Source organism: Microtus oregoni, unplaced genomic scaffold (assembly GCF_018167655.1).
Source record: "Microtus oregoni isolate MIOR12 unplaced genomic scaffold, Mior012 000044F_ref0000062, whole genome shotgun sequence".
NCBI lineage: Eukaryota > Metazoa > Chordata > Mammalia > Rodentia > Cricetidae > Microtus > Microtus oregoni.
In genome coordinates, this window is record NW_024543218.1 from 5,717,693 (window position 1) to 5,745,467 (window position 27,775).

The 27,775-nt window shown below is 40.4% G+C and overlaps 1 pseudogene; it reads left to right on the forward strand.

Annotated features, from left to right (window-relative positions):
• Positions 1 to 770: 770 nt before the first annotated feature.
• Positions 771 to 27,673, forward strand: LOC121434693 (annotated as a pseudogene).
• The last annotated feature ends 102 nt before the right edge of the window (positions 27,674 to 27,775 follow it).

Sequence of the window (27,775 nt, forward strand, 5' to 3'; positions counted from 1 at the left end):
ACTGTCACCATCTGATTCTACAGTTTCTGAGAACTAGGTACAGAACATGGCAGTATGCAGGTGAGACCCATTGTTGGAGGCACTTACATTTGAGGGGTATAAAGTTCTGCTTTATCGAGGTCCCGGGATCTCAGTTCCTGTGTGGACAGGCAGCCAGCACCACCGGTGGAAACGGACCTGCCCTTCATGCTTAGAACCTAATTCATGATTTCAATATCAGAAAAATGTTCCAGATGCAAGTGGTTCATTAAGCAACAATTATCACTTTTATTCTGAAGTAGAAGAGTAAGTCTGTTCCTTTACGACAGCATTTTCCCTGTGTGCTGTATTTGTTTTTCATGTACACTTAAGTCCTCACTACAGATAACACCTATGCAACTTCAAGTATTCAATACACTCAAACAAGGCAGTGCAAAAACGAACATATATGATTCCCGCATCACAAGGCAATCCATCGTTGCCAAATTTCTATACGTTATCCCTGAGTACATCACTGCTATCTCTTATGTCTATTTCTATGGCAACTCACAGACTGCTTGACAAGAAATCTCAGGCCCCTTAACTCTCCTCAAAATGTTTCCTTTGGCTTTAAAAATGGGAGTCATTCTGTTTTCCTAATGTCTACTTTTCTTGCTTTATGTTTAACCCCATAGTTTAATACCCACTATTGTCTTTCTGGTTTCATCTCCCTTTCCGTAAAGATAAGCAATCTGGTCCATAACATAATGTAGAGGCTGCTTCCATTCTCAAAACGTTTTAGTATCATAAGCATGCCTATGTCGGACCCTGTCTTCGTCTCTGCAGCGCTAGATGCTAGCCACTCAGCCTTTTCAGGTCCTGCCCTGGCTTCCTTCGAGGGTGAGACGCTGTTGTAATAATAATGATAATGACAATAATAATAATAATAATATAAGCAGCGAAGAGAAGTCACGCCATGCGATAAGGCTCACATAGAAGGTTTATTCGAAGACGAGAGAGAAGGGGCAGAGGAGGCAGAGAGGGGGGCAGACTAGTCCTTGGGGTCAAGAGTGCAGGAGAGTGAGGATGGCAGAGACTGGGAGAAGGGGGGGTGGTTGGTGAGTAGGCCCACCTGTTACAAGGAACCATAGCAAATGTGCGCAGAAGTGGCTACAGGTGAGGAAGTATCCTGTCAGGACCCTAAGGGCAGGCAGGCCAACGCAGATGCCCAAATACTAACACCAAATACTAACACCCACTTTATTGTTTGAGCTGGAGACTTTAGCACGCTTGGCTGTGCACTGAGCCACATCCCTCCTTGTTCAGCTGCTTACATCCCACTTAGATTTTATTCTCAAGACTTCAGTTTCCCAGACTTTTTCTCCTTACAATGCTTTTCAGATGCTGCATTACCATGCGAACGCAGCAGCGTTTTAACCTGTCCCTCCCTGGCAGGTTCTCCCCACACACACACACCCCACACCTCGGTCAGCAATCAGTATCCTCTCTTCCCTCTACAGGCGCTGTGGGCACAAACTTACTGTTCCCTGAATGCAGAGCCTGGCAGTTGCCGCCCCAGGTCTCTGATGCCACAGAGCCTCTTAGCAGGAACAGAGTTAACCCCCTGTCAGCAGTTACCTTTCTCTCGGGTTCTTGGTGAGACCCAGCACCCAACTTCCAGTAAACAGCACAACTGCATACAAAAACACCCGACAACGCCAACCAAGACACATTTTGATTTTAAAGTCTCCGCCCGCGTGTCATCAAACGTCTGCGGCGAGTACGCTTATGCGTTTCTTCTGCACCAGTCGCATTGGCCGGAAGTGAGCAAGTTGGTCTCCCGGCTGCGTGCTGGGATCCCTGTCTTTTGGTAGCCGGTGTCTTCGTCCGGAGAGGAGTCTGGCTCTATCTTCGTAACTGGCACCTAGGATGATAGCGACGTCTGAATGGAGCGGCCGGATCTCTCCTGGAGTCTCATTCCGTACAGCAACATGGCTGAGCCTATGGACTAGGGAAGCGAGGGTTTTCTTTGACTCTGTACGGATGTCTGTCAGGACCAGGTTTAGATGAGTGCTGTTTCCAAGGCGAGAGTCTGGGAGGCAGCGTGCAGCGCTAGAATCCAGTTCATGAGCTTCGGGCAAGGGGCTGGAGGTTGAGAATACACACGCAGAGACAGACAAATACACGGACCTCCAATCCCTGGTACAAAGCCCTTCTTTAAGAGCACCATGGAGGCTAAATACCCTACAGTCAATGGCCAACAGGTGAAAATCCCATCCTCTGATCCTCAAGGCAAAGCACAGCTTTTAGTAACTTCAATTAGAAGGTTCTAGCAGGGAAGAGCAGCTGAAGGCCAGGACCCAATTAGTACCAACAGCAGCGTGTCCCTTTCTGACGGTAGAAGATGCTGTTGAAAATGGTGGAGCTCTACTGACCCTTTGGTAGATCAGGAAGAGTTGGAAGGATAAGTAGCGGCAGGGTGCTCCAAGTGCTGTGAATTCTCCTCTCCCAGAGAGGAACTACAAGCAGGCATTGCCAATTCCCAGGCAGTGGTGGGAAGGCCTAGGGCGAAAGCTTAGATTTCTGAATCTCGGAGCTGTTGTGCCTCTAGCTAGAATTGCAGTTTTGTCCCTAGCAGCCCTTTTAAGTTTCAATCTTTCCTAGCCAACACTGTGTCTCCTCAGCTCACATCCCGGCGGAGGGGAAAACCAAAATCACAGGTATCACCCCATCACGAGTATCAACAGATGTGTTACCCGTTATGTTTCAGATACTATCAGCAGCAGTTCATGCGGATTATCTCATTTAGTTCTCCAAACTAATGACAGTAGGACATAAAAATGACTTTGGTTGGGCATTGTAGCTAACGCCTTTAATTCCAGCACTCGGGAGGCAGAGGCAGGGGGAATCTCTGATTTCCAGGCCAGCCTGGTTTACATAGTGAGTTCTGGGACAGCCAGAGCAACATAGTAGGACACTATCTCAAAAGAACCCAGCCAAACAAAAAGATAACTTTTGAAGCTCAGTGAAATCAAGTAACTTAACTTGGAGTGGTTCACGACGGAGGCAGAGATGGGCAGATCTCTGTGCGTCTCTTGAAAACAAGGCCAGCCTGTTCTACATGCCATGTAAGACCCCGTCTTTAAAAACTAGTTCACGGTCAATTTTATAAGAAATTTGATTATAAACCTTATTATTATTAGCTGTGCTATTCACTTATTTCTTCTTCAGTACCCTCTTAAAGTTTCCACTACATTATCATTAAATAAGCTATATCCAGAAATGTAAAACGTATTTTAAATGAAGATAAAGTAGTTCTGATGAACCTAGTCACTGGAGTGTGTCTCAAACAGATTGTCGTTATCCACCTTTAATCCTGAAGTTCTGACCTAACAAGCTAGTTAGTTTGCTTTAGACTTAGTTGTGAAGTTCTGTCTTAGCAGACTAGTTAGGTGTGCCCTTTCGGTGTACTGTTCATATTGCACTTTGTTTAGCTGGAGCAGTCTTTTAGAGGTAATTACCATTCTTTGACTCGATGGGACGTTCATCTTTTAAGGATTTAATGTCTTGAATACTTGGATGATGTGAACTAGTGCCTCAGTCCAAGGACCAAAACAGGACCATGGAGGGCAACGGAAGAAAGGAACCTGATTTTAAAAGTTTTTCTTTGTTTTTGTTGTGATAGCACTGGCTATCAAACCCAGCAGCCCCACAATGAACTGTACTAATAGGGGCGGCAGGGCTGCGTCCCCAGCACCCCGGCTGCCTGCTCGGCTAGCTTATGCCCCGAAATAATTACACAGACACTGTATTCTTTTAATCACTGCTTGGCCCATTTCTATCTAGCCTCTTCTCGGCTAACTCTCACACCTGGACTAGCCCATTTCTAATATTCTATGTAGCACAGCTAGGTGCGCTTACCGGGAAGATTCTAGACTAAGTCCATCCTGGGTCGGAGCTTCATCGTGTGCATCTTCCCTGGAGCGGGGAGCATGGCGTCTCTCCGAGGCGTCTGCTCCCGAGAGGAGAGCTGTGGAGTCTGAGCTCACTTCCTCTTCCTCCCAGTATTCTGTTCTGTTTATTCCACCTACCTATGTTCTAACCAATAAAATGGGCCAAGGCAGTTCCTTTATTAGCCAATGACCTTCCTCCATCAATGAACTTTGCTCCCAGATCTAGTTCTGATTCTTAGTTCTGGTTTTTTTAGGAGAATATCTGTGCTGCACCATTTGCCACCTGGGTGGCTACTGGATCATCTTTCTTTCATTTACAAGGTCAACTATCAAATTCAGCAGCATCAAAAGCCTTCCTGCAGTAGAAACAAGCCCACTTCTTCTGTTGACCTGGATTCTCTTCAGATGGATGCCACATCCCCTTCTGGAGCTCCTAGTACATGCTCTGCTCCTGACTCTACTGCTGTGCCAGCCATTGAAATGATCACCCAAAACTAAGCCCTCCGCCCTGAGCTATTTAGTGTCCCCAAACCTTACATAACTTCAGCTGTTCACAAAGAATGTCAGCAAAGTGGCCAGAATGAGGATTTAGTGACTGGTGCTAAGCAAGACATCTCCATGATTTTTTTGATGTGTTCTTGGATTCAGTTTGCCAGTATTTTATTGAGTATTTTTACATCAATCTTCATGAGGGAGATTGGTCTGTAGTTCTCTTTCATTGTTGAGTCTTTGTATGGTTTGGTATCAGGGTAACTGTAGCCTCAAAAAAGTACTTTGTCTATGTCCCTTTTGTTCCTATTTTGTGGAACAATTTGAGGAGTATTAGTATTAGCTCTTCTTTGAAATTCTGGCAGAATTCTATGAAGAAGCCATATGGTCCTGTGCTATTTTTGGTTGGAAGACTTTTAATGACTACTTCTATTTCCTTAGGGGTTATAGGTCTATTTAAATTATTTGTCTGTTCTTGATTTAGTTTTGGTATGTGGTACTTATCCAGAAAACTGTCCATTTCCTTTAAATTTTCCAATTTTGTGGATTATATGTTTTTGAAGTATGACCTGATAATTCTCTAAATTTTCTCAGTTTCTTTTGTTATGTCCCTCTTTTCGTTTCTGATTTTGTGTAAGCCCTGGTGATCTGATAATATACAGGGATTTATTCCAATTTATTTGTGTGTGTGTGTGTCTGTTGAGATTTATGACCGAATTTGTAGTCTGTTTTAGAGAAGTTTCCATGAAGTACTGAAATGAACATATATTCTTTTTTGTTTTAGTAGAATGTTCTATAGATGTCTGTTAAGTCCATTTGGGTCATAACATCTGTTAGTTCCTTTATTTCAGTGAGAGTGGAGTATTGCAGACCTAAGGTGCCATACCTGCCGTTGAGTTTTTTTCAAAATTATTGATTTAATGTGTTTGAGTGTTTTGTCTGTAAATAGTTCTGTCCACCATGTGTATATCTGCTGAGACCAGGAGAGGGCATCAGATCAACTACAGCTGGAGATATAGATGGTTTTGAGCCACCATGTGGGTGCTGGGAAACAATCCTGGATCTTTTGTAAGAGCAACCAGTGCTCTTGACCACTGGTCCTTCACTTCAGCCTCAGGTTTTCTTTGATAGCCTATAGGTGGTTCATGTTCAGAAATAAAAAACCTTATGCATATTACCCCATGTGTACTTGTACTCTTTGCACTGATTTAATCTCAGTGGAACTTCTTACATTTAAAAAATAGATGCAATATTTAAAAATGTAGTACAAAAAATAAAATTTAACAGGTTACAAAATGTCCACTTTGCGATAGACTGCAACATTATTTTTTCCTTGTCGCCTTCTCTTTAGAAGCATAAAAGAAGTCTGGCTTTCAATCAAGGTGAATTGGATGCCATGGAACATCATACAAAGGTAGGTAAAAAATATTCATTGATAGGCTGGGAAGTGGTGATGCACACCTTTAATCCCAGCACTTGGGAGGCAGAGGCAGATGGATCTCTGTGAGTTTGAGGCCAACCTGGTTGACAAGAGCTAGTTCCAGGGGAGCTAGGACTGTTACACAGAGAAAACTCTGTCTCAGAAAACAAAAGCAAACAAACAATATATATATATCATGTGGGAAAATTAGTATGAAGTAGCATAAAAATGAACAAAATATATCTTAGAAATTCTGTCTTGGTCAGAATTTGAATTTAAGTGATTTATTTTTCTCAGTAATGAACAATTTAAGCTAATTTTTATAACACTAAATATGCTTCTATTAGTTTAGGTAGTTGATGAATTAATCTTGTGTTGTTACTGGTTAGGTTTTCTGAGAATGTTGCAGTGTTTTTACTCTTGCATGGTTTCTCTCATGTGTCGAATTCAGGTTCAACAATAAACAGTTGAACGTAGACTGTTACTTGACTGTATATATATATATATATATATATATACATATATATGATATGAAAACAGAATCATTGGAGGACAGACAGGGGAGCAGTGATGGGTGGAAGGATGGGGAGGGGAGAATGAGGCTGTCTTATGTATGAAATCAGTTTGATAATATACTTTTGCAGGGTACAATTTGCCAAAAATGCAATAAAATGAATTAGAACCTTTAAAAAGTCTGTACAATTTGTATTTTCAATATTGGAAATGATGTAAAGATGAAATATATAACACAGGCCGGGCGGTGGTGGCGCACGCCTTTAATCCCAGCACTCGGGAGGCAGAGGCAGGCGGATCTCTGTGAGTTCGAGACCAGCCTGGTCTACAAGAGCTAGTTCCAGGACAGGCTCCAAAACCACAGAGAAACCCTGTCTCGAAAAACCACAAAAAAAAAAAAAAGAAAAGAAAAGAAATATATAACACAGAGAATTATGAATAGAGGGAAATACCCTCTAACCCTCTGAAAACAGCAAGAAACCTGCCCACAGGTTCAACATGGGAATAAGAATACTACAGCTCTAGATGATGACTGCTGCCTGGAGGGAGGCTCCAGAGGGCCAGCTCCACAAACATAGCTTGATGTCGCGTATTACGATGAATTGCTGATTTCTGACTTAATTGTTTTAGTTAGCCTATAATGTGATGAGGTTCATCACAACATTTTTATTATATATATGAAATGTGTATATATATATATATATCATTATACTTTGCTCATATTCCACCCCATCATTACTTTTCTCCCTCTTTTTAACCCTTCCTCCCTCCAAGTAGTCCCCTTCTTTCTTCATGATGCATATATACACACAGGCTTAAATAATGATATATATGCACAGATCATCAAGTTTACATTCTGCATGAGAGAAAACATGCATTTTTTTTGTTCTCCTTCCCCTTAATTATCTTGGTTTGAACATTTGGTAGATATTATCATATCACTACTGTAGAAGTCATGGAGTAGTTAGATTATACATTGAATTGTTTTTCCCCCAGAAACTGCCATCCTGGTTTTCATAGCCGCTGCACAATTTTTGTATTTCCACCAACAGTGCATTCCAGTTTTTCTACTTTTTCATCAAAACATTCTGTTTCGTTTTGCAATTGCCATCCTAACGGGTATGAAATGGGATTACATTGTGAGCCTAGGTATCTTCATATTTTATGTTTTCACTTCCATTGTGAGAAAAACATTTTCTAATCTCTCTTTTGATTTCATCTTTGACCTGCTTGAATTATTTAGAAGAGAACTATTTCATTTGCATTTGGTTTATTTTAGTATCAATTTGTTCTTGATTTCTAACTTAAATCCTTTGGGTAGAAAAATAATTTCAGGTTCCTTTAAGTCTGTAGAACTTTATTTCATTGCCCAGCATATACATTATCTTTGAGATTATAATGTGGGGTTGAAGATTATGTTCTGTAACAGTTAGATATGATGTTCCTAGGTGTAACATTGAGAGCTTCACTGTTTACAGAATTTGTGTTACTTGTTTTACCCTTTCTGTTGGGTTTTCAAAGGTGGCTTTAGAGCAGTGTCTAAGGTCAGTATTTCTCCTGTACTGAAGATGTGATTACCCAACACTCTATGAGGACGGTGAAGACCTAGATTTAGGAAGTGTACAAGTTAGCCTGCCATGAAGTTTCATAGATGCTGCAGAAGATGTGGAATGTCTGGACCAGGACAAAGGACTCCGGTTCCTGCCACAAGGAAAAACATGCGCTTTATGTTGACAGGTGCCCTTTGTTCCCTGTAACACCCAATTCTGTGTTACGCCCTCGGTACAGTTCGTGCGCCACTGTACTGTACACGAGTCGGGCAAGGGCCTGGAGATTGAAAGAACACACAAAGAAACCTGGGTCATTCGTAAGGAGCTCAGCCGAATGCCAGTTAATTCAGACTTCTGGAAGTCCTTATCTACCTAACTGCTGCACAAGGACCTCCGCCCAGGCTGGTGGGAAATTACCATACCGACAATGGAGTCAATGCCCTACAGATAATCACCAGGCAGGCTGGGCAGGGGAAGTACAGGAACGAACAGAATGCTTTGTCAGCTGACCAGAAACTGTCCTCGAGATGCACCCCAGGAACAAGGGCAGACCCGGGCCCTACAGTCCCCATGTCCTACATGAACGTTGTGAGGTTTTTCTCTGCAGAGCCTAAGTGAGCATTAAGCAGTGGTTATTTTTCTCATCACCACAGCCAGGTATCTAAGAGAAACAACCTAAGCAAGGAAAAGTTAGTTTTGGCTTGAAGCATCAGCATTTTGTATACATATATTGTCACATTACATCATAGGGGGTTTATGAGGTGTGTTTAATTCCATAGAGTTCACAAGTAGTCTCTTAACACTCTTATAGTCCCATTATACTCTAAAATAACTCTGAGTTTAATAAGAATAGATTTTAATAAATGAAATAAGATGCTCAAAGCACAGCACAAATTTAATTATTTGGAAATTTATTTTAATTGTAATCTAATTTTACTTTATGTATGTGGATGTTTCGCCTGCATGCATGTCTGTGTATCATATGTTACCTGGGTGCCCTCTGAGGCCAGAAGAGGGTCATAGAGCTCCTGGAACTGGATTGACAGCTGATTGTGGACGACTGTGTGGGAGTTGGGAACTGAACCCAGATTCGCTTTAAGAACAGCGAGTGCTCTTGATTGCCGAGCCATCTTTCCAGCCCCTGGAAAATAATTTTAAACCAGCATTATTTTAATGTACTTTAAACAATTGTTTTTCACAGATCAGAGAGCTGGTTTTGGGTGGATCCTTGCAGTTAATCCAAGAAGGTCTCAAAAGCTGTGTTCTCTGCCCCCCGTTGTTGAAACCCAGCATGGAAATAGTGGCCGTGCCCCTTTACCACGCGATGCTTGCAACTTGTCAGAATTATGTGAGATGGCAAAGCACTTGCCTTCCCTCGAAGACATGCATCTTCAGACGCTCCCGTTGGCAGAAGATGATATGTCTGTTATAGAGCTGGATTTATCGTCACAGGTCATTGAAAACAACTCTAGCTTTTCCAGAATGATTAATTTGATGGGACAGAAGTACCTGCTACCACCGAACAGCAGCTTTCTCTTGTCTGACATTTCTTGTATGCAGCCACTTCTGAACTGTAAGTAGTTTTATGTTTGTTTCAGAAAAAGAAAATTTTTCTGTCATCTCAGAGGAGTTTGAACTTGGAATGTAAGTTCAGTTTTCAAATACTGGCTTTGCTCTGTTGTTTATTTTTGAGACAGTCTTTTTAAGTAGCCCAGGCTGCCATTGAACTTGCTGTGCAACCCAGGATGGCCCTGATATCTCAATTGTGCTCGACTTTGCCTTAGTTTCCTGGGTGCTCGGATTCTAGGTCTGCATCACCATACCTACCTCCTGCTTTCTAAAAATAAATGCATTTTATGACAAGTAAAGGGTTAAAGAACTGGCATTTGAGAAAGCAAATATAATACTTAATGTTCTCAGGAATTCAGAACACACTTGTGTTTAATTGAGAATTTATCTATCAAAATGAAAATATTTTAGTTGTGAATATTAATTCCCAAGTCCTTCCTAGCCTTTAATTTTTTTAACTTCTTACATTTTATGTTACTTTTTAACTTTTAACATCATTCTTTTAAGAAAAAGAAATGTTAAGTACAAACATCGTGCAAAAGTACATAGTTTCCTACGGGGAGATGGATTAACTCATCTGTGTTTGAGACAATCAAGTCCTTTCCTATGGGGAGATGGGTTAACTCATCTGTGTTTGAGACAATCAAGTCCTTTTGCAGCAGTGCCCAGTTGTTTTCCGTAGAGTCTGTTATTGTCGTTTTGATTTTTAAAATATCCCTAGGGCTGGTGAGATGGTTCAGTGGTTAAGAGCACTGCCTGCTCTTCCAAACAACTGGGTTAAATCCCCAGGACCCACAACTATAACTCTAATTTCAGGAGGTCTTATGCCCTCTTCTGGCCTTGGTGGGCTCCAGACACACATGTGGTATACAGACATACATGTAAGCAAAACACTTTTTACATAAAATAAAAACAATAAAGTTTTTTTTAAAAAAATACTGACAAAAACTATTCCTATGCAGATTTATCATAATTAAAATTCTTTACAACTGCTGTGGACATCCACTCACCTTAGTTTCAAGATGCCTTAAGAAATATAAAATTTGTGGGGGCGGTGTTGGTGCACTCCTTTAATCCCAGCACTCAGGAGGCAGAGGCAGGGGGGTCTCTGTGAGTTTGAGAAGAGTCTACAGAAGAAATATAAAATCACCTTAGCTATGAAATTTGAATTGGAAGTATTATCGCTGACCAAGATCTCCCCTATTTTGTCACTACAAGGCTATGGGTTATGCATTAACTATTCCTGGATTCTTTTTATAAAAGACTGCAGTGAGAAAGGATTAATGTTCTACATGTGCTAAAAAGAAACCACAAAAACAACAAGTTTTCAGATACTAGTCCTTCTAAAGTCATTCCTTATCAAAGAACTTCTTGAAATTTTTTATTGCAAAAAGTTAAAAAGCTTGAAGTCTACAGTCACCAGGCTGGTAGTCATAGACACACAAAAACCTAACAAGCTTGTTTTCAATGCCTACTTCTGAAGGCCACTCAGGATCAAGTGAGATAATTGCATCAGGATTTTAGCTTAGTGATACATGCTGTTAATAAATTATAATTTATCCTAAGGAATGTAGTAGGAAGAAGTGATAATGTAATCAAGTTGAATTTAATTTGCTAGATATTTTATAATGACACTTTAAGTTATAAGCAACTGTAATATACTTTACTAGTAAAAAGCTTTTAATTATTGGCAGGCCAACTTATGCCCATGTGGTTATCCTATGGCAGTATCTGTGACAAATTCTTCAGAATAGGTAACAGGGATAAGTTACATGTCTTTTTATCTTTTTTTTTTAATTTTCTGAGACTAGGTTGTCTATTTAACAATCTTGACTGTGTCCCTTTTTATCTTTTATGTTAATGCTTTAAAAACAACTACTTACTTATTTTATTTATTGTATTATGTGTAGTTGGAATTTTCCTTGGGCCACCAAGCAACTCCCAAATAATTTACTTATTATTAATTATAAGTGCTTAGTCTTAGCTTAGGCTCGTCCCGCCAGCTCTTTTAACTTAATTGAACCTGTTTCTATTCATCTACATTTTCCCTTGGGGCTTCTTAACTTTCTTTCATTCTGTATGTCCTGCTTCCCTGCTTCCTCTGTGTGTATCTGGCTGGCCACTGGTTTCTCCCTGGTATCTCTTTTTCTTTCTTCCTTTCTAAGCCTAAATTCCTCCCCCTACTTAGTCTCCCTGCCTGCAAGTCCTGCCTATACTTCTTCCTCACTATTGGCCATTTAGCTTTTTGTTGGACTAATCAGGTGCCTTAGACAGACAAGGTAAAACAGCAACACAATTTTACATATAATTAAACAAATACAACAATCTTTACATAGTTAAACAAAAATTTTGCAACAATTAAACATCATTTCTCCTTTTACCTTTTTTCTTCAAACCCTCTCATATATGCCTCCTTGTTCCCTTTCAAATTGATGGATTTTTCATTAATTTTGTTACATGCATATATGTATGTAACCTGCTCGATCTGTATGTTACTTGTCTGCATGCTTTCAGGGTTATAATTAGGTTCAAGGAAGATAAATACACAGGGAGAAAGGAGAGCAAAATAATAGTATGGATATGTGAAAGAATCATAAGGAATCATACTGTTAACTACCTAAGAAACTATAACACACACATACTTTAACTTAGTATTATGTTATTTGTATGTATGTTTTCAGGGCTCACCATTTGGTATTGGATAAGCAATTGATGTACTCTTCCCTCAGTAAGACTAAAACTGTTTCTCCACTCCTGGCATTTGTGAGTTCCCTATAGTTCTTTGTGTAGGGCTGGTTGGCCCCTTGTCCCCTATAGCATTGCCTGTTGTCCTTCTCCAGCTCATATTTAAGCAGTCATGTTAATGAGATTTTATGGGTGTAGCTTCTGACATTCCTAGGAAATACAATTTCACAGCAAACTCCATGATCCTCTGGCTCTTATAATCTATGTGTCCCCTCATTTACAATGTTTCCTGAGCCTTACGTGTAGTGATATTTCACTTGTATTTTAATAAAGAAAGCTTAGCTGAAGATCAGAGAGTAAGTGGTGGCACACACCTTTAATCTCAGTAGCCACTCTAGTTGCCATAGAAACCTGGCGGTGCAGCCTTTAATCCCAGTGGAGCGTTTAATCCCAACCTAAAGAGAGGAATGCAAGGCGGAAGGAGAAGCTCTCACACAAGGTCTCATCACCCTGTTATTTGATTTTTCAGTTAGATTGCCTTCACATATGTATTTATTTCAGGAAGCATCTACTGCCACTGCTCACTACTTCAGTGGCCTCAGTTTTAGCTGTTTCTCCCTGTGTACACTCCCTCGTCCCCCTTTTCTCTCCTTGCACCTCCCCTCACCAGCCTGTAACTTTCTATTCTATTTCCTCTTCCCTGATGAGATGCTTCTCTCCTCCTCAGTCTGTTGCTCTATGCTTAACCTCTGGGATTCTGTATATCCACATGTAAGCTAATACATGCCACACTTGGCCTTCTGGGTCTGTGTACCTCACTCAGGGTGAATTTTCCCCCTAGTTCTATCCATTTATTTACTGTGGATTTAATTCTTTTTTAATGGCTGAGAAATATTCTTTTGTGTGAAGGTACCAATTTTTATTATCCATTCATGTCTTGAATATGTTTTCCAATTTCTGGGTGTTATTAATAGAGCAGTAATGAACATGGTTGAACCAGTGTTTTTGTGGTAGGATGAAGTGTCCTTTGGGTAAATGCCCAAGGGTGATATAGCTGGATCGTGAGGTAGATCAGTTCCCATCTTTCTGAGGAACCCCCACACTCATTTCCATAGTGGCTGTACAAGTCTGCACCCCACCAGCAGTGGATGAGAGTCCCCCGTATTCAACGTCCTTGCCAGCAGGAGCTGTCACTTGTGTTATTGATGCTAGGGATTCTGACAGGTGTAAAATGAACTCTCAAAGCAGATTTGGTTTGCATTTCACTAATGACTGAGAATGTTGAACATTTAAGTGTTTCTCATCCATTTAAGATTCCCCTATTGAGAATTCTCTGTTTAGATTTATACCCCATTTTTAATTGAGTCATTTGTTTTCTTGCTATATAGTCTTTTGAGTTCTTTATGTTTGTTTGAGTTTTTATATAATTTTGGATATTATCCCTCTATTAGAGGTATAGTTGGAAAAAAAAATATTTTACCATTCTGTAAGCTGCCGCTTTGTCTGAATGATGCAGAAGCTTTTCAGTTTCACGAGATCCCATTTATTAATTGTTGATCTTAGTGTCTGTGTTAATACTGTTCTGTTCAGAAAGTCTTTTCCTGTGCCTTTAATTTCAGAGCTGTTTCCTACTTTTTCTTCTGTTAGGTTCAAGATAGCTGTTTTTAGGTTGAGGTCTGTGTCGGAATTCCTTTCCACTAAAATTTTTTTTGGGGTGGAGAGTCTCAGCGTTAGGATGGCTTCTGTGTGCCAAGATCATCTCTTATAAGGGAGAGGAACGGTTATTCTCTTGTATGGTGGTTGGAGATCTGGTTGTAGCTTCCATTGCTTCCAGGGCAGAGGACAGTGGTGAATCTTCACCTTATTGTTATTCATGAGTCTTCCGCAATAAATATTTGATATTCTTTTATTTTGGGCTCTCATGAACTCACTTACCCTTGCCTAAACCTGTGGCCCAGTGTGGGGCATAAACCCACATCCCTGAGAGTAAGAGTCTCATGCTCTACTTGACTGAGCTCTTTGATCTTTTTGGAGGTGAGTTTTGTGCAGGGTGATAAGTATGGACCTGTTTGGAATTCTCTACATACAATCATCCAGTTTAACCACCACTATTTGATGAAGATCCTGTCCTTCCCCCCATGTATTTCTGGTTTCTTCATCAAAGATCAGGTGTCCGGCCGGGCGGTGGTGGCGCACGCCTTTAATCCCAGCACTCGCGAGGCAGAGGCAGGCGGATCTCTGTGAGTTCGAGGCCAGCCTGGTCTACAAGAGCTAGTTCCAGGACAGGAACCAAAAAGCTATGGAGAAACCCTGTCTCAAAAAAAAAAAAAAAGATCAGGTGTCCATAGGTACATGAATTACACCTGATTTCTCAATGGAAACCATGAAAGCCAGAAGGTCTTGGATAGATGTGCTGGCAGACACTAAGTGACCATGGATGCAAGCCCAGACTACTATTCCCAGCAAAGCTTGCATTCACCATCGATGGAGAAAACAAGATATTCCAGGAGAAAAACAGATTTAAACAATATGTAGCCACAAACCCAGCCTTACAGAAAGTACTAGAAGGAAAACCACAAACCAAGGAAGCCAACAACACCCATAATAACACAGGCATCTGACAACTCTCAACCAGCACAACTCAAAGAAGGGAAACACACAAGCACTACCACCAAAAAAATTAACTGAGTTAACAACCACTGGTCATTAATATCACTTAATACCAATGGACTCAATCACCTATAAAAAGGCACAGGTTAAGAGAATGGATACGAAACAAACAGGATTCAACATTCTGCTGTTTACAAGAAACACACCTCAACCTCAAAGGCAGACACTACCTCAGAGTAAAGGGTTGGGAAAAGGTTTTCCAATCAAATGGCCCAAAGAAACAGTGGGTGTGACTATACTAATATCTAACAAAATTGATTTCAAACTAAAATCAATCAGAAGAGATGGAGAAGGACACTTTATATTCATAAAAGGAACAATTCATCAGGAGGAATTCTCAATCCTGAACATCTATGCCCCTGTTATAAAAGCACCCACATATGTCAAAGAAACATTACTAGAACTCAAAGCACACATCAAACCCCACACTATAATAGTAGGAGATTTCAACACTCCTCTCTCAACAAGGGACAGGTCAACCAGACAGAAACTTAACAGAGAAATAAGAGAACTAACAGATGTGATAAACCAAATGGACTTAATAGACATTTATAGAACATTCCACCAAATAGAAAAGAATATACCTTCTCCTCAGCATCTCATGGAACCTTATCAAAAATTGATCACATAATTGGTAACAAAGCAAACATCCACAGATACAGAAAAAAATTGTAATAACCACCTGTGTACTATTGCGTTACCGTGGAATAAAGTTAGAATTTAACAACAATTCTACCCCCAAAAAGCCTACAAACTCGTAGAAACTGAGCAGTCAACTACTGAACCACACCTGGGTCAAGGAAGAAATAAAAAATAGAAACTAAAGTCTTCCTTGAATTCAACGAAAATAAACACACAACATACCCAAACCTATTGGACACTATGAAAGCAGTGCTAAGGGGAAAGTTCATAGCAGTAAGTGCCCATATCAAGAAAATGGAGAAAACTCACATTAGAGACTTAATAGCACACCTGAAAGCCTTAGGAAAAAAAGAAGCAGACTCACCCAGGAGAAGTAGAAGACTGGAAATAATGAAACTGAGGGCTGAAATCAACAAAATAGAAACACAGAAAACAATCCAAAAAATCAATGAAACAAAAAGCTGGTACTTGGAAAAAAATCACCAAGATTGACAAACCCCTATCCAAACTAATCTTTAGTGTCTTAAAGGTTTTGTTTTGGTTTGGGTTTTCGAAACAGGGTTTCTCAGTCACTATGGAGCCAGTCCTGGAACTCCCTCTGTAGACAGGCTGGCCTCGAACTCACGTAGATCTGCCTGCCTCTGCTCCCAAGTGCTGGGATTAAAGGCATGAGCCATCACCACCTGACAGTGTCTTAAAATTTTTATTGTACAAATCTTTCACTTGCTTAGTTAGTTATCCCAAGATACTTTATGTTATTTGAGGCTATTATGGAAGGAGTTGCTTCCCTGATTTTTTGCTCTGTTGTATACAGAAAGGCTCTTGATTTTATCAGTTAATTTTGTATCTAGTTACTTTGGATTTTCCCAGAAAATTTTTAGGGCCAGTTATGTATACTATTATATCATCTATAAATAAAGATACTTTCTCTTCTTCCTTTCCAATTTTATCCCCTTGTTAGTTGCCTTACTGCTCTAGGTAGAATCCTCTAGGTCATGTATTTGATCATAACTTAGTTTATGTCGTCTCATAAGATAAGCACAGTTAGTTACTGGGATGGTGTTTACTCTTACTAACTGCATTGTGAATGAACTTGTACTTCTGATGAATACTTTCACTTCTTCTCACCCTTCAGCTTCCCAGATCTCACATTCCTGCTTTGTTATAAACTTAGACTGAAGGTCTTCCTCTCAGCAATTATCTTTAGATTACTTTTGATTTTTGTCTAGAAGGTGTGTGTGATAATTTTCTTTTTAAGTTGTATGGGTTGTTCAAAGAATTCATGTATCTATTCTGGAGTGTATAGATATCTATATGTGTAAGTGTATCTGTATCTCTATATGTGTCTATATGTTTTTGGAACCATTTGAGAATGAAATAAGAGACAGTTACTCTTAAAATTTGAAGTATATTTGAGAAAAAAAGCAGAAGTGCTGTTATATGACTATAATGCAGTTATGAAGTAGACAGCTAATGTTAATATAGAATTCCTATGGACACATTAGATACCGAGTAGATAGCTAACATTAATATAAAACTCCTATGGACACGTTACATATTACATAGATAGCTAGTGTTAATATAAAACTCCGATGGACACATTAGATATCAAGTAGATAACTAACATTAACATAAAACTCCTATGGACACATTAGTGTCATGCGTTTATTTATTCTGATTCACCCGCTGTCCCAGATGGCCTCTGTAGCACACTGACTGTAGATCTGGCCTGTACTGAGATGTGTGGCTCCTCACAACTGCCTGTAAGAGCATTAGTAAGTTTGTGAATTCTCTGACAGACTGTTGAGTCTGAGGTGATTTTAGAGAATGATGGTTGGTTTTAAAAGTGGGGTTAGTTGTGAAGATTGTGCCTTCAAACTCTGTAGTTTGACTAGCTCTGGGAACACAGTTCTGTGCTCTTAGACACTCACCTGGTCCAATGTTGCTGTGCCTTGTGATGAGTGAATCTTTAATACTTTGAGACCCCACCAAACCATTTTCCGTAGTAGCTACATCACTCTACATCTCTACCAAAATGTGTGTGGCATCTCCTCATGTCTTTACCAATACTTGTTATTTGTTATTCAAATTATAATTATGGTACATGAAGCGGTATCTTATGGTTTTGATCTGCATTTCTCTAAAGACCAACCATACCTGATGGTTTCACATTCTTATCAGTTCTTTTAAGTTCTGGAGAAAGGCTTCTATGTATATTTTAGGGTTGCATCTTTAAAATTGTTGGTTTGTAGGAGATCTTTCTATAAATTGGATACTAGAATCTTATCTAGTATTTTTACATGATTAGCAAATATTTTCTTCTACTTTTTTGTTTGCTTTCTTCAGGATTAAGTAAAGCAAAAGTTTGATATATTTTTTTGTTTGTTTGTTTGTTTTGTTTTTGGAGACAGGGAGACAGGGTTTCTCTGAGTAGCCTTGGCTGTCCTGAACTCATTCTGTAGACTACGCTGGTCATATACTCACAGAGATCCTCCTGCTTCTGCCTCCCAGTGCTGGGATTAAAGGTGTATACCACCACTGCTCAGCAGTTTGTTCTTTTTAAATGTCGTATTTTGAAAATCTTTTTTCAGGCTGGGCATGGTGGTGCATAGTTTTAATCCCAGCACTTGGGAGGCAGAGGTAGACTGATATCTATGACTTTGAGGCCAGACTAGTCTAAGAGCAAGTTCCAGGCTAGCCAAGGCTACACTATGAGACCCTGCCTTAAAAAAAAAACCAAGAATTTTTTCTTTTGACATGAAACAAAGTCATAAGACACTTCAAAGAAGGTGGGTGGGGAAGGTAATAGAACATATATCATATGGAAGTTGAACTCTAGGGGTGTTCAAAGGGGAACATTGCAGTGGAGGATATGAGTAGGGGCAAGGAAATGAGGGAGAAGAGTACAGAAGGAGTGTCAAGTAGATTTAGTATTTGTGAAAGTTATAAAAGAAAGACTGTTTGTATTCTAATTAAAAAGATGTATGAGAAGTAGGTGCTTTGAATAATTAGCATTGTAAGGCATAGGATGCATCATTTGGAATTTGCTCAGTGATTTCTGTGAGTTTAGAGGTACCAGAAGGAGTGTGACTGTTTCCTCACCTCCAAACACTCCAGGTTAGTTAAGACAGTCGGGAATGTGCAGCTATTGAAAACATGTCACTGCAGGGTTTTGACCTAGTACATTGTCTACCATGACAAAATAGTCTCTGAAAAGCATCCCCATGAGAATGAAACCTTGTGTTCTGGGAATGGGATGGTGTGGATGCAGGAGCCCAGGGTGCTTGCCATCTGATTCTGTTACCTGTTTATCATCAGTTCCTTCACCAAGTTTATCTGCGTAAGGAAAGTTTGCCAGCATTCTTGACCCCTCTAATGTAATGTTGCTTTCCATCAGAACCGGATGCCTGTGCCTGTCCCTTGGGAGACTCCTTATTTTTGTCTGGGTGAGTAGAGTTGTAGAAGTGTCTTCGGTATTGACAGAGGAACAAAGGAGAGGACATAGGGAGACTTAAGTCCATGGCATCCCTAGCCTAGTTAGTGAAGGGAGGAAGCTGACAACATCCCCAGCAGGAGCAGCTTAAGGAAGGAAAGGGATTTTCGGGTCATGCTTTTAGAAATCTCTGTCCATCACATTAGGAAAGGCATGGCCCCAGTCAGATGCAGGAGCACATAGCAGCAGACAGGAAGTAGAGAGCACTAGATGGCAACCAGTACTGGGTGTGACCTTCAAAGATTCCTACCTCTCCTAGGGATCTACTTCAGCCAGCAGTCTGCACCCCTCAGGCTCTCTAGTCTTTAGAACAGCACCACAATCCACACTGAACACTCAACACATGAGCCTATGGAGACATTCTAGGCTAAAATGATACTTGGGCCTGCAGGTGGCTCACTGGGAAAATGCACTCACTGCCAAGCCTGATGACCTGAGTTTAGTCCCTGGAATTCACATGATGCAAGGAAAGAACTGATCCCCTTAAGTTGTTCTCTGACCCCTACACACCCTAAAATAGACTCATGTCAATAAACAAACACATAATTAATGTTACGAAAAAGCCTCATATGTCCTCCCTTTTTCCTTCTCTCTCCATCTCTTTCATTTCCTCTCTTCATTCTCTCCTCTTCTTTTCAAATAGCATAATCCAAGTATGATGATGAACTACCAGAGAGGATGACAATGCAGAAGCAAGGGAACAATAATTGATATTGCAGGATGTTGGGATGTAGGAGTGAAAAGACAGAGTTGGAAGGATAAACTTCACAGATGCTGTCATATGTTTCCCCAAAGAGAAGGTGTGGTGAAGTAGATAAGTGAAGTGTATAAAGGAGGGAGGAGACAGTGTGGTAGCTGAAGAGGCTGGGTATGAGATAACTTCATATGCCAATGGAAATAATGGACAAGGGACCTGAGAAGAGGTAACCATGGGTAAATGAAAGAATCCATGACTGGATTGAGACGCTGAGAATAGACTGAGCCCTTCAGTGGTCTAATTCTTTTGCCCCATGTTTTTCTTCACCTCATTTATGTGTATGAAGAAGTTGACCTGCATTGTGGCATTAGCTGTGTGTGCGTGTGGTCACGCTTCAGTGATGGAGAGTGTGCTTTGCATGCACAGGGCCCTGGGTCTATCCCTCTTGTGTGCGTGTATATGCGCATGCATACATCAACATGTGTGCACAATGACAAGGCCTAGTTATGTCATTGGAATGGGTTACTGAAGGGTGAGTGCATATACTGTTTGAATAGGTGAATTAACATTTGTGTACACATTACATGGCTTGTGCTTTGAAGTTGCCCAGGGTAGTGTCAAGACTTTCCTTGTTGAGACAGAGGGATCTCAGAGCTTCAGCACACTGAATATCGAGAGTGAGGACAAAATGTGTTCATTGAGGAAGGTTTGGGGCTAGTGTGACTGGATGATGCTTAAAGAGAAGGGAGGTTTTGCAGAAGTTGATAGAGTCTAGAAGCAATGATGGGGACACTCGAATACCGATGTATCATCTCCAGTTGTATGTTGAATGCTGGGGAAAGACTTGTATTTCTTTGGATATTTGTAGAAGAAGTAATTTTCTGGCAAAAAAATTTCTGACTTTATAGTGTTAATGGTTAGGAGGTATAAGACAGTGGGCTTTTAAAATGAGTGCATGCAGAGAGAGAGAAAATGGGATGACAAGAGCATGGTGGTAGACAGGCTTGAAGCTGCTCTGGGAGGGTGAGGTCGGGCAAGGTGATAGGAGATCTAGGGGTCAGCAGTGTGTGCAAGACTGAGGCTTACAGTGGGTACCGCCCCTCACTGAAGGCGGCTAGCTTCTGTATCACTGGGCTCAAAACCAGTGCTTCTTTGTACCAAGACATGTCACCATTTGGGTCACTAGTTGCAAGGGGCTCCTGTGAAACACATCATGACGGAATCCAGACAATATTTGTGTAAGTCTGACTGGGAGGAAAAGCATATTACATCTGGGAAAATTACCAAAATGTAAGTCATTTGAAAGTAATTTAAGAAACAAAAACAAACAGCCTGGCAATTTAAAACTAGTAAAATGGAAAACTCAGGACATGTGTAAGTGCCAGTGGGTCCACCAGGTGTCAGTGTGACTCCATAGTTACCACATGCAAGTGACCCTGGAACTGTGTATTAGTGGGGTTGGCGCCCTACAGCTCTTTTCTCTGCTTTTATTTCTTTCTTGAAGTTAATTTTCTCATGTTTTTCCTGCTCATTTTTAGGTACAGTTGTTTATCACCGCAGCAGATAAAGCACATGCCTGTTCCTAAGCTGGCTGCTGCTGATTGTCTTGTTGTTACTTGGGTGACCAACAGACAGAAGCACCTGTGTTTTGTGAAGAAGAAACTTTATCCTTCGTGGTCTGGGTAAGTCATTGCAGAATGGTACTGGGTAAAAGTGAGGTCAGAAATTAGCTCGTTTGTTAACACAGCATCACATACTGATCATAGGAAGACACTGACTGTCCTCAATGCGTACGCATCAGGCTCTGATGAGAGTTATTTATTTATTTATTTATTTATTTAAGATTTCTGTCTCTTTCCCGCCACCACCTCCCATTTCCCTCCCCCTCCCCCAATCAAGTCCCCCTCCCTCGTCCAGCCCAAAGAGCAATCATGGTTCCCTGCCCTGTGGGAAGTCCAAGGACCACCCACCTCCATCCCGGTCTAGTAAGATGAGCATCCAAACTGCCTAGGCTCCCACAAAGCCAGTGCGTGCAGTAGGATCAGAAACCCATTGCCATTGTTCTTGAGTTCTCAGTAGTCCTCATTGTCCGCTATGTTCAGCGAGTCCGGTTTTATCCCAGGCTTTTTCAGACCCAGGCCAGCTGGCCATGGTGAGTTCCCAATAGAACATCCTCATTGTCTCAGTGTGTGGGTGCACCCCTCGCGGTCCCGAGTTCCTTGGTCGTGCTTGATGAGAGCTTTTTATGCTTTATGCCTGGGAGAATCTTCCTATTCTCAAGATGTTTGTTTCTTTAACCTGTGTCTTTGAAGTAGGGCCCCAAACTGCTGGTTTTGGGAAATCAAGGAGAGATCAGAATAAAGTTACAAAAAGCTCTAATTTATTTTTAAAATTTTGGTGTGCATTGAATGCATGTGTGTGCGAGCAAGCACGTATGTGTGCATGCGTGTGATATATGTAATTTAATGAATTAGCAAGAATTCGGGAACTGTGTTACCTCCACTGCCTTCTCCATTCATCAACAGCTCCATTGCCTTTGCGTGCCCCTTCTCTTCCCTCTGTGTGTTTGGCTGAGATCAGAGAACAAGATTACTGGAGAGTTATGTGAAGATTTGGGATCCTTTTGTTCTCCTGTTTTTTGTTTGCTTGTTTTCCCCTTGAGACAGGGTTTCCTGTAATCTATACAGCCTTGAATTTGCTATGTAGCTGAGGATGATGTTGAACCATGTTGAACTCCCTTCTTTGCTGGCAGTCTGTTTTATTTTATTTTGGAGATAGTAAGTTGCCAACCTGGAATTTATAGTGCCAAGAGCCAGTCTCAGCACCAGGTCTTTTCTTCATCATCACCTGCCCCCCTTTCTTCCCTACTAAACTGTGGCTCTGGCTCTCTGCCATCTTGAGTATAGAAAGCTTTATTTTAACTACTTAGTCATGTGTAGTAATCAGTGAATGTTATTTGAGTGAATTAATGACTGAATTCACAATGGCCTTGTGTCCAGGAATAAGTGATCATAAAAAGTAGAGACTGTTTATGTGAGATGATAGTACAATATATTTAAAATACCCATGGTATGTGAGATTTTAGATATTCCTTATAGCTACATTTCCACTGTGGTATGGACACTACATATGTCCAGTGTGGTAGCCACCGTGCCATGCAGCTCTCTAGTGCTTGACTTGTGCCCTTTACGTGGAGAGGTACAGTCGAGTGGTAAATGTCTGTTGGCATGAAAGACCCACAGTGGAGGAAAAATGTCATATCTTATGATACCCTTTACAATTGGTCACGTGTGGAAATACTGTTTCAGACATGCTAGATTGAATGAAATTAAAGTTAATTACCTTGCTTTCTTTTTTTTACTCCTTTCTGGTGTTAATATTAGAGAATTTAACATTATATATATATATGACTCACACTCGTGGCTCATACTATATTTTTTATTGGACTACACAGGATGTTTAATAACTTCTCCTTTTTTGCTGGAAACAGAATAATGACAGTAAAAAAAAATCCACGTTCCTTGGTTCCTTCCTTTCAGATCACCCACTCAGGGGAGTTTGTGTTCCCATCGGATTCTCCACACAAACAACCTTATGAGTGTCTTGTACTGGGGAGATTTTGAGAAAAATCTGCTTTAGTGTTAAGGTAAGCCAAGTGATTTTTCAAAATTATATAAATACAGACTTTTAAAGTTAATACAGTGATTACTGATTTTCTTCATTTTTATACTTTTGAAATCTTAAAAATGGCCTAGAGATGAAAAGTATGTTATATAACAAATACAAATTTTGATTAACTTGTGTTTTATCCAGAGTATAGTAGTTAATATGAAAAATGACATTCTAAAGATGTTTGAATCTTTAAATTGATTTTCCTGATTGATGCTATCTTCAAATTCATTTATTAATAGAATTAATTACTATTTAAAAGAGAAAAATGGTGCAACTGTAGCATATAATTAAAAATGATCCTTAAAGTAATAGCTTGTTATCTTGTTCTGTTTCAATGAGGAGCCTGGATGTGAAAGTGCCCCCGGTTCCAGATCGGAAACTGATTGTCAGTGTGCCCTGCCTTCTTCACTCACACAAGCCTCCCCTTGCTGGTATGTGTCTGTGAGACCCGGCTATGAGGACTCAGAAAATATTCCCAGCCGGATATTGAATTTCGTATTGGAATGGTCTGTAGGTTTGTGAGTGGGATGTTTAATATTCTGAAGCGTGTAGGAAACTTCTCATAGAACGTATGAAATAGAGCCCATGTTAGTGTGTATTACCTCAGCTGTCCTTCAGCATCATCTCCCAGGGTTTCTTTACTGTCCTTGTCCCTACAGTAGTAGCCTGTGCCAAGCTACTACTGTTGGGATTCAGAGGATGTAGTTCAGTTAGTGGCCTTGTTTGCCCTCAGGTTTAGGATTCAGACCCAGCATAATAGAAGAGATGTCTAGGACCCCCTGAACATGGTGATTTTCTATCTCCAGAAGGCAGGCTACCATTGCAACAGGGGAAGGAAGCTGCTGAGGTTGCTGTTCCCTCAAGCTGGAGTGCTGAGCATGGTGCTCCTCGTTCAGTGTAACCGAGCAGCAAGGATCAGTGTTAGCCATGGGCATTGGCTCACGTGCGTGTGAGTCCTGGCTCTCTGCTCTGGCAGGTTACCTCAGTCCTTTCCTTGCCACCCTCATTCCCAGAGTGAGTAATGATGTCTAATACCGCAGAGTGGTAAGGAGTGATTGCATTGTTTATGGTGTATTTAAAAGGCAATAAATCCTCAGTGTCTTTCAAGTGAGAGTTTAAAGACTTGCTCATGGAAGTTCTTGAAAGCCTGACTTTGATATTCCAAGTTTATGTTTTGAAAATTTCTTCAGGAAGATATTTTACTATTTTGATCATTACTACTCAAAATCTATCAGATTTACTTTTGCAGAATGTGGTTTGTGAGCCTGGAAATGAGAACACGAGAAAGCTGGGGAGATGGCACAGTGGGTAAGAGTGCTTGCTCAGCAAGAATGAGTTCAAGTCCTCAGTGTTCATGTAAAAACCTGGGCATGGCTGTGTTCGTGTGCCTAAAGCCCCATCAATGGGGCAGAGACAGGAGCTTCACAGAGAGCTCGCTGGCCAGCCAGTCTAGCCTGAGGTTGTGCTTCCAGTTCAATGAGAACCTGCCCCAAGGAGTAAGGCAGGGAGCCCTGAAGGAGGACATCTACTCCGACCTTGGCAAGTGCACTCTGGAATTCAGATGTTCGGTGCTTATAGCACACCTGAAAACACAGGTACACACACAGACACACAACCAACAGAAGATACTCAGTGCTTATAGCACACCTGAAAACACAGGTACACACACAGACACACAACCAACAGAAGATAGTGAACTTTTGCCTCAAATAACTTTGCAAAGGAGTCCTTATGATACCTTTAATTTGAGAAATACTCAGATGTGTTTGACTATTCTTTGGCTTAGAAGGAAACTCTGAAATCTCATACCTGAGACCCTATAAATGCTAATGCATTAGTTTCTGATCTAGATAAAAGTGGACTCTATTGTTTCTTGAAAAAATTATTTAATACCATTTGTACTTTAAAGAAATCTTATTTGTATACTTGAATTTTGTTTATCCTTTGGTATGTACCAAAGCTTAATTTACAAGTCTTTTGTTTGAAGATTAATAGTTTGTTATAAAAAGTTTACAAAAAATATAATACCCCAAGCCTTTCGTTTTGAAATAATTGTAATTTATTTGCCATTTTTCAATAGAATAAAAATACCTGTAAAGATTATTTTGAAGAGAAAAGATTTAAAGACTGTGGATTAAAATCAGTCTTGTCCTGATAGTCTATAAAGTGCAGTTCTGCGTACTGCCAGTAGAGAGCAGCACAAACACATTTAAAATTGAAAACATTTCCACTCAGAGTTGTACTTGTAAGGAAAATCTGAATGACTCAATATAGTTAACTTCCAAGCTTTTACATAGTAATATACATGAAATATGTGGTGCCTTGTTTTGAGTTCATATTAGGTTAGTGCATGCATCTTAGCTATAGAGAGGTACAAGTCAAAACCTTCAGAAAGTAACTTAAGGATTCCTGTGGTAAATTTCACAGTGAAATCCTAACTCTGGGGGTTGGCAGGATATGTGTATCTTCTTACACTTAGAACGTTGTCTGTGAATCTTAGTAATCTGCTTTATGTACACTCAAAACATGAACTGTTCTCTCTTGCTCCTAAACCTCAAGATATATCTTTTAAATTAAAAAATTATTTTATATGTGTGGGTGTTTGGTTTGCATGTTTGTCTGTACACCATATGCATCCCAGATGCCTGCAGAGGCCAGAAAAGGACATAGGATCCCCTGGAACCAGAGTTACAGATGCTTCTGGACCATGTGGGTGCTGGGAATCAAACCCTGCTCCTCCTTAAGAACAGCAAGTGTTTCCCCCCTTCTATTGAAAATAGATTCCCTTCTCATACAATACAGCTCAATCATAATTTCCCCTCCCTCAGCTCCTTCCAGTTTCTCACTTCCTTGTCTCCCCGCCAGATCCACTCCTCCTCAATCTCTCATCAGAAAAGAATAGACCTCCTGCAGATAACAGCAAAACATGACAAAATAAAATACAACAATGCAAAGCAAAAATACTCACATCAAAGTTGGACATAAAACCCAGAAGGAGGAAAAGAGTCCCAGGAATGGGCAAGAGACAGAGACCCTCTCATTCTCACAGTTGCGGCAAGGGCTGCTAATGGCTGAGCTGTCTCTCTGGCCCCATGATCAAGAGAATATCTTTCCCAAAAGACTGCAGAACCTAAGTAAAACCACTGCACCTGAGCTTATGTTAACTTCTAGAAAACAGATGGAAGGGGTGGTTAGCACAATCTTAGCACTATAGCTTAGCCCATGCCAACTTCTAGAAAGCAGAAGTGGAGTTAGGGTTTTCTCGGTTAGGCCTCAGGGAAAGTTTTCTCTTTTCAGTTGCCCTGTGTTTAGTTCCATACTTTTGAAATGAATACAGTCTTTTATGTCAACATCTAGAATCTTTCCAAAGCCTAAATTTGAGTTAGTCAGTTGCAGGCGATAACAGCTTTTAATTTCTCTTTGATTTTTGGTAAGTAAGAATATTACTCTTGGACAAAGAACAATCTGAAACTCAAAATATTTTTAATAATAATGTAATAGCTTTATTATTTGAGAGTTTCATACAATATATTTTGACCATTTTCACTTCCTCTCTCTCAGCTCCTCTGAGATCCACCATGCTGTATTGTGTTTCTAACTTTACAGATGATTTTCAGTGTAGTAGTTATGAATATATAAATAAGGGCTCCTTAACTGGAAATAGCATAGTGAAATTTAGGCAAAGAACTATAGTGTGGGAGTAATCTTAGAACATGCAAGTTCCAGACATGGGATGTTGTTATGATGGTTAAATACGTCTGTCTGTATACAACTCTTTTCTTCATTATTTCACTAAAGTATGTACTAAAGCTAGACTTATAGTTCATCTTCAGTTTCAAGCAGGTTGTCTTTATATTGTTTGTACAGTTTTTTGAATTCATGGATTAAACAATAGAGTAAATTAGTTCTCAGGAGAGGTGTGAGCATTATTGGAAAACTGGAAAGGTGTGTGTGGACGTGAACGCCTCGCTTCTTGTCTGTAAATGCATTGCAGAGAATCAGAACTAGTGTGGTTGCAGCGGTGCTGCTCCCAAGCCTGCAGGTGCTTCCTTCTTTGCATTTCTGACAAGAATGGCAGAGCCGACCGTGCCATGCTCGACTCTAATTTGCTGTCCATCTTAAAAGCTGAAACATCTGCCTCTTCTATTCTTCTCTGATTTTAAAAAGTAAACTGATTTCTTTCTTACTGCTGATTTTTTCTTTTCTTTTTGTACAGAAGTACTGAAAGACTACATCAAGCCAGGTAGGCAGTGTTTGGAAATGTTTGCTCGGAATTTACAGCTAGGCTGGATGAGTTGGGGCAACAAAGTCCTTCAGTTTCAGCACGTGGATTATTTCATTGCTCTGGAGTCTGGACACTGACAGTAAACATTGTGCTGCCTTTACCCCAGCTCCTTCAGACTCATCTCTCCTTGGACCAGCCTGTGCGTACAGACATGTCGTTATGAGCTGGTCATCCTAAAA